This window comes from Canis lupus, chromosome 2 (genome assembly GCF_011100685.1).
Source record: "Canis lupus familiaris isolate Mischka breed German Shepherd chromosome 2, alternate assembly UU_Cfam_GSD_1.0, whole genome shotgun sequence".
Taxonomy (NCBI): domain Eukaryota; kingdom Metazoa; phylum Chordata; class Mammalia; order Carnivora; family Canidae; genus Canis; species Canis lupus.
The window spans coordinates 21738214-21754039 of NC_049223.1; the positions used below are offsets into that span (position 1 = coordinate 21738214).

The window sequence follows — 15826 nt, forward strand, 5'->3', positions numbered from 1 at the left end:
CTTTAGTTTTGGGGGGGTTTTGGTTTTGGTTTTGGTTTTGGTGGTGGGGAGCTAAAAGAAGAAATTGTAGGTCAAAACAGGGTGAAAAATAAAGAAGAATACAAGGCATTCCTGCAAATCAGGTAAATATTTTATGGCATATTAGAAGTGGTCAGAAATCTGGAAAAAATAAGGTCATTTGCCAAAAAGAAAGGGAAGCAGAGCAGGGTCTGCAGTGTCATCGCAAACACAAAACAGAATGTTTGAAGGGGAGCACAGTGCTCGAATTCTGTTTTCATTTACACACATTTTTCAGACCAGAACAAATTGAAAAATTATAATGGAAAAATATCTCTGGGCTAGAGCTGTCATTCAGATCCTCTGGCAGAGAATAATGGAGTTCGAGCCCTGAAATACATATTAAAAGTCTATCAAAACCACAGTTGCTTTAGGAGAGAGAAAGCAATATTGGCCCATTATGTCATTCTGGATGGCTTTCCAAGCTTCTCTGTCCATGAACAGGATGGAAATCCAGGCTACAGATCTGAGCTGATCAAAGGCTCTCCTTGGCTTCACATCAGCCCTAAAGCCAGCTTCTTTTTTAAAATGATAAGGGGAGAAATGGCCCTTTGCTGGGGAGGATTTGCACTCCCATTGATCAGTAAGTCAGTTGGGTACAAAGAAAAGATCCTGAGCAAGTGAGGGGGGCATTCTCCCTTGGGAACAATTCAGCAGGGACCTGGCTGTCCAGGGGCACATTGTTCGGTGGCTATATCCTCTCCAGGTTCCACTTACACGCTGCAAGACCTTCATCAGACCCTGCATTGTCTCCTCTGTGTTTTTCTCAGTCCCAGGGTCTGTGCTTCCTTCCGTACTCTTTCTTCCAGTTTTCCCTCTGCCATGTGCCCACATGACCTTTGTTTCTGTGCTTTTTTTTTTTTTTTTTTTCTTGCATGATCCCTTCCCTCTCTCCTTCTTTTGACATCCAGTCTCCTCTCTTTGCAACCTGCCTGGCCTTTTTTCCAGCTGACAAGACCCAAGAACCCTCTTAGATCCTCTCACAAAATCCTGGTTCTAATCCCTCCAGTGCCTGACTGCCCACATTGGTGGAAGACCAAGGCAGACGTGCATAGTCGCCACTGGGCAGTTTGTTAAAATGCAGCAGTAGAATTCTGCTCTCCCTCTGGATGTCAGAAAGACATGCTAACAGTATTCATCAGCGTTCAGTTTCATTTATTAATAAGTTTAAGCTGGCTTCACTTCTCTAATTGAGGTACTAAGGAAGATTGCAGAATGAATTAATGAGATAGCACCCCATAGACAGAAAACTGCAGGGTGCGACCCATCCCATCGCAGGGGCTCTGTAAGCTGTCACTGTTCCTGCAGGACTCTGTGACAGGCGTCAGGATCCAGAACAGCACGAAGCCAAAGGTGTGGATAATTGGCCATTGACTGAGGGGATTTACTCTCATTTGTTGAGCTCATCCAGGTCAGCAAAATAAAAATGTTAAAAGGTCAGGATATTTATTCAGGGCATTGGCTGTACTCAGACCGTGTTGTTATGTAAAATAACTGATGTTTCTGTGGCCTCTAAGGAAGTAGTTACTGGGTTGGGTGGGGGGCAGTGTGAGCAGAGGGAGAAGCAGACTCCCCGCTGAGCCAGGAGCCGGATGTAGGGCTAGATCCCAGGACCCTGAGATCATGACCTGAGCTGAAGGCAGACACTTAACCAACTGTGCCACCCAGGCACCCCAGTAGTTGAGATTCCTGAGCCTGTTACTAATCGAGGGGCAACCAAGCCACCAAAATGACCGTGCAGTCGCGCATTCAGGAAAATATTTATTGCATATTTGTTATGTGCCAAGCAGAGCGGAGGGTGAGAAAGTACATAAGCTACGTCATGTCCCCAAGACCCAGCCAGGCCCTCAAGGAGTGAAGTGTATGATAATTGCATCAGTGTCCCCAAGGGCTCTAAGAGAGGTCTGTGTGAGGGTCGGTAGAGAATTAAGGGAGAATCCACAACTAGGCCTGAGGAGGAATGAAATTTTGCAGGCAGAGGAACAGGGTGGGCGGGCGTGTGGGCATGCGTGGAAGCCCTGTGAAGGAGAGCAGCATGCCGGGTGCAGAAGCACACAGCCCCCAGGCTGACACCCAGGGGCGGAGAGGCCTGCCAGAGGAGGCTGACGAGGCTGGGGCCTCAAGGCTCTGTGAAGGGGGGTTTCAGCTTTGAGGCAGCGAGAGCCACCATGAAGCAGGGGCTGCATCAGAGCCTCACTGTTCTGGAAGCATCCCTCTGGCAGCATGTGGAGGATGAGCCGGAGAAATAGAGGACAGAACTTGCATACCGGGACATAATTACAGTAGTGTCATAGGCCAGAACTGGTGGGGATGCAGGGTGTCAGTAGTAGGGGTGGAGAGGGGACACAGGAGTGATGTTTAGAAGGTAGGTGAGGTTGATCGGTTGTGTGGGTCGACAGGGTGGCAGTCGGAGCAGGGGAATCTGGAATGGCTCCCAGCGTGGGACACGGGAGAAGGCAAAGCAGGGAAGTTTAGAACCAGCAGTTTGAGGAGTAATGGGACACCGGGGTTGCTGTGACAGGTAAGCAGCTGGGCATTCAGTTGGAGCTCCAGGGTGTGAAGAATTTCCAAAGCATAACTGAACCAGAGCTGAACAGACAGCGGGGAGGGAGAGACACTTGGCACACCAGAGGAATTTCCAGTAGCTGTGAGCAGACTTCATCTGGGTTCCCCACCATGACATTGACTGTGGGACAGAGGGGGACCCGGTGGCACGGCCCTGACCCTGATGTAATTTGGGGAGCCCTCTTTAAGAAATTAATGTACAAAAAAAAAAAAAAGAAAAGAAATTAATGATTAATGTACATTCTGAAGGTGAAATAAGAACAGGCCTTTGTGGGATGCCTGGGTGGCTCAGCGGTTTAGAACCTGCCTTCAGCCCAGGGCGTGATCCTGGAGTCCCAGGATCGAGTCCCACGTCGGGCTCCCTGCATGGAGCCTGCTTCTCCCTCTGCCTGTGTCTCTGCCCCCTCCCCTCTCTCTCTGTCTCTCATGAATAAATAAATAAAATCTTAAAAAACAAAAACAGGTCTGAGGGAGAGGTGCCTGAGTTTCATTAGCCTGAGGGTTGTCTGCGCCTGCAGAGACGTCATGGGGTGGGACCTTCAGGAAAACCAGACACGAACCCAAGCCAGGGTGCAGGCCCAGTGGTGGGAACACGGCAGGGAGCCTGTTCCTTCTTCCCTCCCCCAAAATCAGGACCTTCGGGAAGGAGCCATCTGTTTTGTGAGTCGCTGGGAATGCAGGGTGCACTCCTGGCTCCCGAGCTGTGTGTGCAAGGAGGCGCACGCTAATGCCCGCAGATCACTGTGCATAAAGTGCCCGAAGCCCCTCGCCCGTGCCCCGGGCCGCCGCTTCTTAGTCTGCGTTGAATATTGGAAACTCGCATGAAACTGTTGGAACGTGTAGGTGCCACAGCCACCCGGCTCCAGCTCACCCCCGTCTCGGGCCGGTCACTTCCCACGTGCAGCTGGAGTTAGGACCGGCGGGGCCATCTGTGCTCCCTTTCCGAACCCGGCAGGGCCAGCCAGCCTCCGCAAGTGCATCTGCATCTGCGGAGGGGGGAGCCGCAGTGCCCCGAGGCTGGGCCAGCTCGTGGGGCGCAGGGGTGGGGGGCCACTCTGCTGCTACTCGCTCGGGGCTCCACCCACGGGCCCCACCGGGGCTCGGGAACCGGGAGTGGCGCCCAGCTCTGCGCACCTGGACGCGCTTCTGCAGCAGCAGCTGTACCTCCAGCCCCAGCAGAGGCCCTGCCTGACACTCTGCCCCAGTTACAGCAGCAGTCCCTGGCGCACGATCCTGAGAGCCAGCGTCCAAGTAGAGGCAGTGACAGGGTGAGCCTGCTGCCTTTCCTTCCGGGGGCCTGCGGGCATCCTCTGCTATGCAGCAGCAAACCAGCAGCACAGCCAGGGGAACTCAGAAGCCACCTGTGAGAATCCACTCAAGTGTTTCCATATGAGCCCCCCAAAAGAGGGGGTGGGGGTATGGATAGCTGATCGCTGTCCAGAAATGGGCAGGACCCCTAGCTCACGGTTGGGTGTACTTCGCCATTCTGGTCACAGAGTCTACCCTAAATTGCTTAATCATCACTCTGAAGGCCTGGTGGCTTTGGAGACATGGAGTAAAACACGGAGGACGTGACAGGTGGAGTGGAGAGAGAACATTGACCTCCCCTCCTGCTCACACGCTCCTCCCTGCTGCCTGAACCTTCTAAACAAATGGGCTCCAGCTTATAGAAGCACAACCCCAAATACAAGGTGCCGCTGTTTGCCAGAAGAAGAGCCGTGTCCAGGTCCTCAGGGCACACGTGTCAGGAGCAGCGAGACACGTGAGGACACCTGAGAACGGTGTTTTGGCTTTTGTGTATGTTCAGAAGCTCAAGGCCAACTTCAGAGGTATTTTTAAAAATTGTTTTTAAGATGTTATTTATTTTGAGAGAGTGCACACGTGAGCAGCGGGGAGGGGCAGAGGGGGGGAACCTACAACAGACTCCCTGCTGAGCTCAGACCCCGCCCCCCGACTCAGCTCGGGGCTTGATCCCAGGACCCCGAAATCACCGCCTGAGTCAAAGCCAAGGGTTGGAGGCTCAACCACCTGTGCCACCCAGGTGCCCCCAGAAGTATTTTAGAACTGCATGTGCAGAAGAATAGCCCACCAAAAACTTAAAAATCCACACATCAAATTAAATCAAAATAGAAATCTACAGGGGCTCCCAGGTGTCCCAGTAGTTAAGCATCTGACTTCAGCTCAGGTCATGATCCCAGGGTCCTGGGATGAAGCCCCACATCGGGCTCCCTGCTCAGCAGGGAGTCTTCTCCCTTTCCTTCTGCTCCTCCCCTGACTTGTACCTCTCTTGCGCTCACCCTTTCTCTCTCAAATAAATAAAATCTTTTTTTAAAAAATAGAAATCTACAATACATTCATGTATCCCAGAACATGGGCCCTTGCTTATATTTATGAGCGATTTTGAAAAAATCAGGGAGCACCCCAAACAGTATCCAAGGCTAGGTATCCAAATTTGCTACAAGCTCCTAAATATCCCACCACCACCTCTCCATAGACCCTTCTGCTTCTCCCTTTTCCCCAGGGGTGTGTTCCCTCCCACCCTATGCCTGCCTCCCCACTCCTGAACTCCAGGATGTCCAAACTAAATTACAGTGTGACCCTTGGAAATATCCCTCTGGCCATCTCAGCTCGCCTCTCTTCCCACATGTTGGTTTGACAGTTTGTGGGCACAGTCGAGAACCTGGCATGCACATACAGGAACAGCAGGGTCCGTGCATCTGACTATGTAGCTTTGGGGCTGGTGAGAGGAGGGGAAGGAGGGTTACCGTGGTCAGAAAGTCTTGCAGCTGCAGAGATGATCTTACCCGTCTTCTCCTCTCTGCCATGTCCATTTTAGCACATGTGCGTGTGCACGCATAGCAAGGGGCCTGCCTGAGTAAGAGGTTCTTGATTTCAGAAGTTACTGTCCTCTTGACCTCAGGGAATAAGGAAACATGGTCATATTGGCATTTAGGCACTTGCACTCAATGTCAAGCTTCATCTTAGTTTGCATTTACAGCCAAGCAAAGAGACCTAAGCCACCAAAAACAGGCTAGATGCCAGCCTGTAAACCCTGTGTAAAGGGGTTATTGGTAATGTGCCGCGGATCCACTGTCCCATGGGTGTCAGGCAGTTGTGCTGCTACGAGCAAGTGTTTTTCCTCTTTCTTCCTTGAGAACATCTGAATGAAAATTAAATGATCTTGAGGAGGCATTGGTTATTACCTCTCTCAGAACTGGGGTCACACGGGGCAGAGATGAATAGGCCGGGTGAAATCCGTCACATAGGAAGGGTTCTCTATTTTTGAGGAGGACTTTGCATCCCTGAGAGCAAAGCTGAGAGAGTCTGAAAGCCACATGTGTGGGACAATCTGTCCCTTCCTAGAAGCATGAGGACCAGAGGTGGTGGGACACCAGGCTGTCCCACACTCAGGACTCCGCTCCCCACCCTGCCCTGGTGCCACGCAGAGCTGCTTCTCTGCCATGCTGCTGTAGTTTGTGCTCTTCAGACCCACGGGCACCCCAGCCATGGAACCATCAGAGACCATCATAAATTACAAGAGAAAAGTCTTTCTGAATGGGGCGCCAGGAAGGTGTGAGTAATCCATCCTGCGGGCTGTATCTGGGACTGTTAGCATTAGAGGACAAACAGCACGAGACACATGGCTCCAGAGCCCACTCCGCAAGGGATGTTCAATATCTGCTCATCATCACTTATGGCTGCAGTCCACCGGCCAGCCCGCATCTGATGAAATCCGCCCACTGGGGAGCAATGGCAATGGGCTCCTTGTTACGCATTCAGCAGACAGCATTTACTTATTTATTTGATATGCAATTAGGGGCACTTTTATGTATACTTAGATGCACAATTAGGAGCACTGTGGGGTCCCCTCTGAGACATTAGGAGAAAGAACCAGAGTAAATGGTCTGCCCCTGTCCCTGAGCAGCCAGTGTAGCTTCCTACAGTTCCTGAGAGTATTTCAGAAGCAGGGGCATTAGCTCAGGGAATTGATGCATTACTGTCACCTCCTCAGATTAGTAAAGATTTTTGATGATGAGACAGGAAGAGAAAATAATATTTACAGGAAATATTCCATTAACTGTGAACTGACTCCCAGGGGAGCTAGCCTGCTTCAATTATTCAGCATTAAGCATCCATTAAGTGCACTGCCGATCTTATGTTTCAACTTCTGTTTGGATGCACTTGACTCATTTTCGGGTTGCTGAGCCCTGTGCCTCAGCAGGCCCTGGGTGGGTGCCTCCCTCATCCCACTGTGTCCCCTCTTGGACACCACACCCCACTTCATGCATTTAGCATTCTTAGCATTTTGCAGCCTTTGTACCTTCACAGTGTTGGATCAGAGGACCTCCTCCGGTTGCCACCGGTTCACAGATCTCCCTCCGTGTGGAGCAGACCCAGAAGGGAGCAGGGGACTGTAGGTGACAGACTCTGGCCACAGGTCACTGAGAGGGGCCTGCCGGAGGGGTAATGGGGGGTGGGGGTGGGAGTGAGAGCCATACAGAGTTACCAGAGTCTGCCATCTGAACTCCCCAAGAGAAAGGGGAGAAAAAGCAGTTGTCTTCTAAGGAAGTAGAGGCACCCTTCCCAAAACATCAATACGAGATGTCCTGTTCCCAGAGCACCAATGCTAGGCATAGCTGAACTCTCTCTGGGTTGGGAATCCCAATCTCTCCTCCTGTACATGAACACCAGTCACCAGAAGGCACTGTGCTGGGGCTTTAGAACTTCAGCAGAGGGTGTTGACTTTGAAATCCCTTCCAGTAAAATAGTCCCCACTTGAGAACTGCCCGTCGTGGGCCAGGCATTGCTCTAGGGAACAAGAGAGGACCCTGCTCTCACAGAGCATACAACCCGGTAGGGAAGACAGTCAGATGATAACATGAAGTCAGCCTACAGCATACGGTGTCAAGAGTATGCAATTCTAGGAAGACAGCAAGTCGGTAAGGAAGAGTAAAGGAGAGGGTGGATGGTCAGGAGTGGTCTAAGGAGGTGACATTTAAGTGACCCTCCCTACAAGACGTGGCACATCCCTGGGCTCCCTGAGAGGAGCGTCAGAACCGGATTGACAGGCAGAAAGTACCCTGGGATTAAGGCCAAAGGGGAAGGGGAAGGAAGCAGGAACATGCAGAGAGGGAGGCTGAGCTATGATGCAATCTTGGACCAAGCTCTATAGCTCACAAGGGGCCATCGGAGCCATCACCGTGAGACCAAGGGCTGAGCCTAATCCCTCGGGGCAACCCACCGCTAATGCAGGTGACCCACAGGGAGGGGGTCATGACCTTGGGCAAGGTGGCTCCCTACCGTGGAGGACGATTCCCAAAGAGGGGATGAGTCCTCCAGTCCCAAAGGCAGAGGCATCAGTAGGGTGCTGTAGCTTTCACAGCCGTGGTTCTCAGAGTGTGGCCGCGGGCCTGCAGCATCCACCCAGGAACACGTGAGAAGTGCACACCCCACGTCCCCACCTGAGCCGTGCAGATTCAGATACTAAGAAGGTGGGCCTGGGCACTCTGTTTCCACAAGCCCTCAAGGGGATTCGGATACACCGTACAGCATGAGGACAACTGCTCCACAGACGGGTATTGTGAAGATAGTCTAGTCTAAGTTAAAGTCAAACTCCCTCCTTGGGCAGTTATGCTTTAAAGAAAAAAAAAAAAAAAGAGTTTGTAAGCCATCAGCCCAAAGAAAATCTCAGAATCTCAACCAAAGAGGAATTTTGGTGCTGTTAACTCAATTTCCAACATATTCAGAAAAGTCATGATGACCTATTTACCCTGTGTGCCTCTCTTTTTATGTCTGTGAAATGGAGACTCTACACCACGAGACACAGTCTGATTTTCCCCATCTTGAATGTTTACATCTCCGAGTTTTATTTTCGCTCTCAAAATGATGTTGCCCTTGACATAGCAAATATTGTTAGTTTCTTTTACACTGAGCTTGAGAGACAGAACTGCCACGAAGAGCAAACAATACCTCTTTGTTAAGAGGACTAATTTTTTTTTTTTTTTTTTTTTTTTTGGTTATTGGATCTGGGAACCCATGGTCCCTCTGTTCCCACAAGTCCCTGTGAAGGCCATGTGGGAGCCTAGTCCTGACTTATCCAAAGCTTCAAGGACACCAGCTTGTCTCTTGTTGCGTTCTCATGGAAACTGTCCCACAACACTCATGCCGGTGTCAGACTGTCACTCTTGAAGAAGATGATGTCCAAAAGCAGAAAATGAAAGCATCACCCCATCCAGGTGGATTGTCCTTTAAAAGAAGCTGTCACAGGAGAGCAGTTTCTCTGCAGGGCTACAGAAGGAGGAGAATGTGATGATTCCTTTAGGAGAGACAGATCCAAATCTCTCCTGGGGTGATCTGTTTGGAGGTACCCCTTGGACATGGGTGCACTCTGTCCTAAAGATCCCACCCAAATGGTCCCAGGGGGACTGGTTTTGGGAGGTTAACCTCCAGGCCTGGCATAATCCTTTGGGTGTGCCATGCTTTTGCTCCCACCCCCTACCATTATTTGTAGCAGGAAGATAGCTGGCCTGATGGTCAAGACACCTGAGTCCTAGCTCCAGTGCTGCAAGACGAGTCACTTCTCTGGGCCACTGATTCCTCATCGGCGAAGCAGCTAATATAGACAATCGGGACTCTTGAGGTGAGGAGAATTAAGAGACTAGAGACAGTTAAAGAGAATGAAACAAGGGGCAAGCTCATCATAAAGCTAGAAAGGACCTGTCCCTTTTGGGAAGCGTGAGGTCTCCCAGGGCTCAGCCACTTCCCACAGTAGTGCCTGGTCTCAGGCTTCTTGTCCTCCTGACGCAGACGGGCACATGTGACAGCACGAGGGAGGCCATATAAACACCCACATTGATGGTGTGGAGAGTAGGAGTCCAACACAACCCTGGCTATTTATAACACACAAACACCCAACCAGACAGGCCAGCAGCCCCCTGGAGACTGACCATCTTTAAATAAGTCACAGAAACAGATTCCCACTACTCGGGGAGCCCCACTGACCTTGGATGCAGTTTGAAGAAGCAAGTCAAAACCAAACGCTGTGGTTGGATCCCAGACCTCCACAGAGGAGTGTCCAGTAGCCCCAGCCACTTCAAAAGGAACCATGAGCCAATAGTGACTTACCAACAGACTTGGTTTCTCCAGCTTAAAACCCAAGGCTTTGCTAGTCTAACAAGAACACTGATCACCTGGGACTCTCAAAAGGCAAATATCTTTTATCTCACACTGTTTGTTAAAAATGTGCTCTTCCCTAGATAAAAACAGGGGCAGGCCTGGGACTTGTCTGATCACTTCCAAGTAATAAATACAAAGTCTCATGGTCACTTTGAGTAGCAGAATTAACTTCATTAAGTAATTAGAGCGTCTAATCGTTTCTAACAACCACCAAAGCTCCAAGCTTGGCTTAAAGTGACATCTCCTCCCTTCCCCCCCCTCACCTGGCCAGCGTGCTTCTCATTGTTTTGATTTCTTGAGCAGGTAGGAGCTGGGCAGGAGGTTTTGGTTGCCCAAACTTCAGGAAGCACCCATCAAGCTCTCCTGCTGACCCTAGTGAGCTCTCTTTCAGTAGGCTTGCAGAAGGGACCCTCCACTTCACTTCCCAGGTAGGGGAAGCTCACAGCACGTCTCTCTCCCCCTGACATCTCCCCCAGTTTCCACCTTTCTGTTTGGTGTTTTGGCTTTTTTTTTTTTTTTTTTTTTTAGATTTTATTTATTTATTTGAGAGAGAGAGAGAGAGAGCACACATGCAAGTACAGCAGGGGCAGAGGGAGACACAGACACCCCGCTGAGCAGGGAGCCCGCTTGGGGTTTGATCCTAGGACTCTGGGATCCCAACCTGAGCCGAAGGCAGATGCTTAACCCATTGAGCCACCCAGGTGTCCCTAAATATTTTATGCCTCAATTGAAGATGAGGAATACCAGAGTCATTTAAGCTATAAGGCTTTAAAACTTTTTTAAATTTGTTAATTGTAATAAAAATACACATAGACTTTATCAATGGAAACTTTCTACTTCTCCAGTTCATTGTATTAAGTATATCCACATCGTCAACCAATCTCCAGAACTTCCATGCCGTGCAAGACTGAAAGTCTGTCCCCTTTGACAACAACCCACCCTCCAACACCTGGGACCCCCTCTTCTACTTTGCATTTCAATGAGTTTGACCACTCTGGGAACTTCATCTAAGTGGGATCACAGAGTATTTGTATTTTGGTGACCATAGGATTTTAATATCAAGACCAGGAACTTCAGATGATGAATGAGGACACTGGTGAGCAATCGCATCGTGACATCAGACCAACCAGGGTTATCACAGCAGACCGGGACTCGGGCTAGCCTATTGAGACTGCTCTTGACCCTTCTCTTAGCTTCCACCACTGGGTGGTCTGTTTACCAGTCCTCCTCATGAGAAAGATCGTTTCAAAGCTTCAGCCAGTGCTTCTTCCACTTCCATATCCTGAGCCATGGTTCTGCTGTGGTCTTGTCACCCCCAGAGAGCACACAGCTCATCACAAACCTGTGTTGACCCAAAAAGTGGGGTGACTCCAGAGAGCCCCAGCCGGTGAAATCTTGGAGTATCCGACCACCCAGGCCTTTCTAGCATTGCCAGCAGGTGTTCTTGATGGCTCCATGGGGCTTTACAAGTCTCCTCAGGGGTCCCTATCATCATTCTAGAAAGTATATGCTAGCATCAGATGTGGCCCGTGGACTCCCCCTGACCAGAACAGATTCAGCCTCCTTGTGCCGAATGTTCTATTCCTGCCTTTTATCGGGAGGGCAAAGAGCCAGAGGGGCTCTGGATGCCCATCTCTCCAGGCCTCTTGTTACACCGGAAACCAAAACCGAGTCCTGGCTGTGGGAGGTGTTAGGAGCCCCATCTGAAGGAATTGCCCCTGCGTGCCTGCACACATGTATATGTTTAAGTACATCATTGACTTTATGCTTGCAGCTGTGCGGCTTGGAAAACCATAAAATGCAGCTCACTGAGCAGATTTCTCACCAGCCAATCCGTGAAGGCTACAGGTCATGCAACAGGGGAAGAGAACACTGCTCCGAGATGCCTTCCCCCTGACAGCCCAGAGCTGCCAGGCAGGGAGAGATCAGGTGTCATCCGCAGAGGCCACCAGCAGGTCCAAGAGGAGGGCCCTGGTCGGAGAACCCTCCGACAGGGCTTGGGGGTGCCTCTTATGGGGAGAGGGGATGCCTTCAGGGATCAGCGAGCCTTTATCTTAAACTGCTGGCTCCTTTTAGGTAGTTAACTTTAGGAAGTTTTAACCAAAGAGCATCTTGTGATTCGTGATTGACTCAATCTAGGATTTACCAGCCCAAAGTGTAGAAAAGCCACAGGGAGCTCTTGGTCACTCCCCTTTCATCCCTAAGCCCGAGCGAGGCACTCTGAACCTACCTTCTGTCTATGTGGATTCACCTCTCCTAGACACTTCATGTGAGTAGAATCCTAGAATCTGTATCCTTTGAGTCTGGCTTCTTCCACTTAGAAGAGTGTTTTCAAGGGTCATCCATGTTTTAGCATGAATTAGGACTGCATTCCTCTTGATGGCTGAAGAATATTCCATTGTCTTCTAACGTTTCCTTCCCTGTCTTCTGCATTAATGTAGCAAACACACACACACACACGCACAAGTGGTGTCTTGGGCCTTTGCATTTGTCACACTTTCTCATAAGGTTTATCTCTGCCCTCTGTTTCCTTCTGAAAAGATTCCATTGTGGCTCCAGTGAGCATTCCCCAACCACCTTATTAACAGTGGCAACCCCTGTCCTATTGCCTTTGTCCTTGGAACCTGTTTTTTTCTGACTTCCTTACTGCATAGTTTTATTGATTTGTCCACCTCCCCCCTCAGAATAATGTAGAGATCTTTCTTTTTTTTTTCTTCCCAGTACCATATGTGTGCTGCCTAGCACCACGCCTGATATATGGTAGATGCTTCATAAATAGCTGCTCAATAAATAAAAGCAGAGCCAAGTATTAGCTTGTTGTGCCCACTGCCAGTTGTGGGGATGTCTTCATGTGCTTGTGTGCAGTGGCCTCATCGACATCAGGATATGTATGTAGTTCCTGTAAGGAAGGGTTTGAAGATTCCACACTGAGCCTGAGCTCTTTATAAGCAAGAGGAAGGGAGGAGGGGGAGGCACCAGAGCTTTTCACAGCTTGTGTTTGTTGATGGAAAGAAGAAAAGCATAAGAAATTCCTTCCATCTGGGCCATCCCTTAATTTTATTTTTTTGTCTCTTGGACCAAAAGGACCCAAAAAGCTAACAGTAATTGGCCATCAGGAGTGCATAGCAGGAATCCTGTGGGCCGTGGAGCAGTGATGGCAAGTCTGGATGCCTTTTCTTTCATGGGCAGGAAGCATTATGCTGGGAAACCCTGTTTGTTGACTCCTGTAACCTTCTTTTCTTGGAGAGAACTTAACAGCTTGTTTTGCTGAGCCATGCGATACTTAAGGAGCTCTGTAAGATTTGGGTTTTTTTTTAATGAGCATGATTCTAAGGGGAAACCCAGGCTAACCTCACCTTCCTGAAAGTGTGAGCCTGTTGAACACCAAATGCTGGCACAGCCAGAACAGTGTCATGAGGCCCTCAGGCTCCTTGGGGCTCCATGTGGGTGCCTGTGGGAGGGGGCAACCGGTCCCATGCTGAGCCTCACAGCGAGGCTCAAGCAGATTTTAGGCAGCGTGTGGGCAGAAAGAGTTGTGGGAATCACTCCAGTCTGGCAAATTCCAGCTTGGGCCTGTTGACTGTGGACTACAGTTTAGCTCAGACAGGGCTGCCAGAGGGGGAAGGGCTGCGGTTCCTAGGTTGTGGCTCTCGGGGTGGCCCTCACTGCCACTTCCCTGTTGCCATATCCCTTACAGTTGAGAGATCTACTTGCAATCACATGTCTAGGTCCAAGCCCTGGGGTTCTTCACATTGTGAAGAACATTGTGTGGGCCTTGCCTGGATTTTGAGCAGACAGATAAGGATTCAGATCCCAGTTCCCATCATTTATCACCTGTGTGACTTTTAGAAAGTGACTTAGCCTCTCTGAGCTTCAGTTGCCATAGTACTTACCTCATAAAGCTCTTCACTCTCTCAACAGACCATTGTTGAGTGCCTGACATGTCTTGGGCGTGGTGCTGGGTGCAAGAAAGTACCTTCAGGAGGCTTGTAGTCAGGTAGAGAAGACCTTCGGGGGGGGGGGGGGTATAAAAGACCATTGTGATACAGGATGGTGACTGGGCAGAAGTACGCACGTGAATATCTGGGAGAACTAGCCCTGCTGGGGGTGGGAAGAGTCCGGTAAGAAAGCTTGGATTAGAGCAGGCTGCTGAGGCCAAGTGTGATTTTTTTTTTTTTTCCCTTGGCTCCCCCTACCTCTTCTAAACTCACAGCTCCCCAAACTGATCTGCCCACTTCAGAATCTAAGGAAGAGGAGATTAAAAAAAAAAAAAAGTTTTAAATAGGACCAGTCCTTTTGGAAGGACAGAAATCCTAGAGTTGAAGTCCTCACCTCTAGGAAACATCCGCTCCTCCCCCTTTCTGGGAAGGAACATTGGTGTAGCAACAAAACTGCTCCAGCAAGAGCCGGAGGGAGAACTCCCCGAAGTCCAGCAGGGCCCCAGCTGTGGGGATGGCCGCCCAGCCCCAGCCCCTCCAGCAGACAGTCTGGCTGAAGTGGGGCAGTCTCCGGCCTCCCCTGGCTGCGGTCCTGTCCATAGGAGCACAAGTGTCCTCAGCTGCAGCCTGACTTGAAAAGCAGCCTGCCCACCCCTGGTCCAGTGCCCGCCTGGCCACATCACTCTGAGACCCTTCCAGCCAGGAAAGCCTGGAGCTCACACCTGAGGTCCCAGCGGCAGGCGGGTGGCCTCCCTCCTGGAACCTGCAAAAACCCTGGTCTGCAAGACCTTACCCTTCCCAGTGGGATCAGCCAACTCTTGAGGGACTAGGTGCTTTAAAATGCACACAAGCTGCTCTTAATTATTCCCAAAGAGCCTTTGCTGCCTTACTAAATTTTTTTAAGGTAGAGGACTGTCATTTCGGCTTTTTTTTTTTTTTTTTTTTTTAGCTTGCTTAAACGGGCTTAGTTATGGGAGTATACCTTTCTTTCCATGGAGAGCCACTTGCCAACCCGTTCTTTCCCATCCTGTCCCCATCTTCCATGGACTCCGATGGCCTTCACCAGTGGAATCCAGGGTCACTGTGATGCCATACCTTGGGACAGAGCACCAGGCATAAGAGGACTGATGACTACCAGCCTCTCCCCCTCCAAAATAAAATACAGATTTTCCCCAAAGCAATCAAAACAAAAACCTTCACAGCAATCCAGAAAGAGGTCTTTGCCATTGCAGGTGAAAATGCTCCTCCTTTTCCCTCCAGATGTGCCAGATGTCTCATTAAATCCCTGTGTGAAAGCATCCCATTGACGTAAGTCAGGGCAGGTGTGATTAGCCTTGAAGGGCTTTTTTTTTTTAAAGTTTTATTTTCATTTTAGTTAACATAAAGTGTAATAGTAGTTTCAGGTGTACAATACAGTGATTTAACACTTCCATACATCACTTGGTGCTCATTGTCCCAAGTGCACCCCTCGGTCTCCACCGCCTATTTAACCCAACCACCCTGCCAAGCTTTGAAGATTTTCCAAAAGAAGCCTGGCACTCAAAGAGGTTGAGCTACACGAAACTGGGCCACAGAGCTCATTGCTTTAAAAACAAAAACAAAGCTAGGGCGACTGGGTGGCTGAGTTGGTTAAGCATCTGCCTTCAGCTCAGGTCATGATCGCAGGGCCCTGGGATGGAGCCCCACATCTGAGCTCCCTGCTCAGCGAGGAGTCTGCTTCTCCCTCTGCCTCCGCCTCCCCCAACTCATTTTCGAGCTCAGCCTCCTGTGCACTTGTTTTCTCTCTCTCTCTCTCTCTCTCTCTCTCAAAAATAAGTTTTAAAAAGCTAGACCCAGTTATCATGAATCACTGGCCAGCTTCTCCATTCAACACTAACCCTGATGCATCCCCCAGGGGCACACTCTAAGGGGAAGAAATTCCAACAGGAGACCAAGGATAAGGGAAAAACCCGTTCAGCTTCTCTTGAAGGTTTTTTACATTTGCCAAAGCTTATGGTAAGATCTTTCTATACGGAAAGACCAGAGTACGCACAAGAATGTAATAGAGCTCCCCCCACCCCACCCAAAGAGAAAAATAAAAGGCAGTATAG

The 15826-nt window shown here is 49.9% G+C and overlaps 1 protein-coding gene and 2 long non-coding RNA genes across 15 annotated transcripts in view; 1 reads left to right on the plus strand and 2 right to left on the minus strand.

Moving 5' to 3' along the window:
- FRMD4A (FERM domain containing 4A) overlaps window positions 1-15826 on the plus strand; it is a 736083-nt gene that overhangs the window by 646564 nt on the left and 73693 nt on the right. The gene's annotated exons all lie outside the window — the stretch shown is intronic.
- On the minus strand, window positions 8613-9719 carry LOC111091529. The gene is made up of 2 exons (XR_005355299.1): window positions 9122-9719; window positions 8613-8910 (listed from the first exon to the last, which is right to left on the minus strand). It is a non-coding gene; the product is annotated as an uncharacterized LOC111091529 (long non-coding RNA).
- On the minus strand, window positions 10673-14877 carry LOC111091526. Its single transcript, XR_005355296.1, has 4 exons — window positions 14719-14877; window positions 13692-13806; window positions 12029-12697; window positions 10673-11140 (listed from the first exon to the last, which is right to left on the minus strand). It is a non-coding gene; the product is annotated as an uncharacterized LOC111091526 (long non-coding RNA).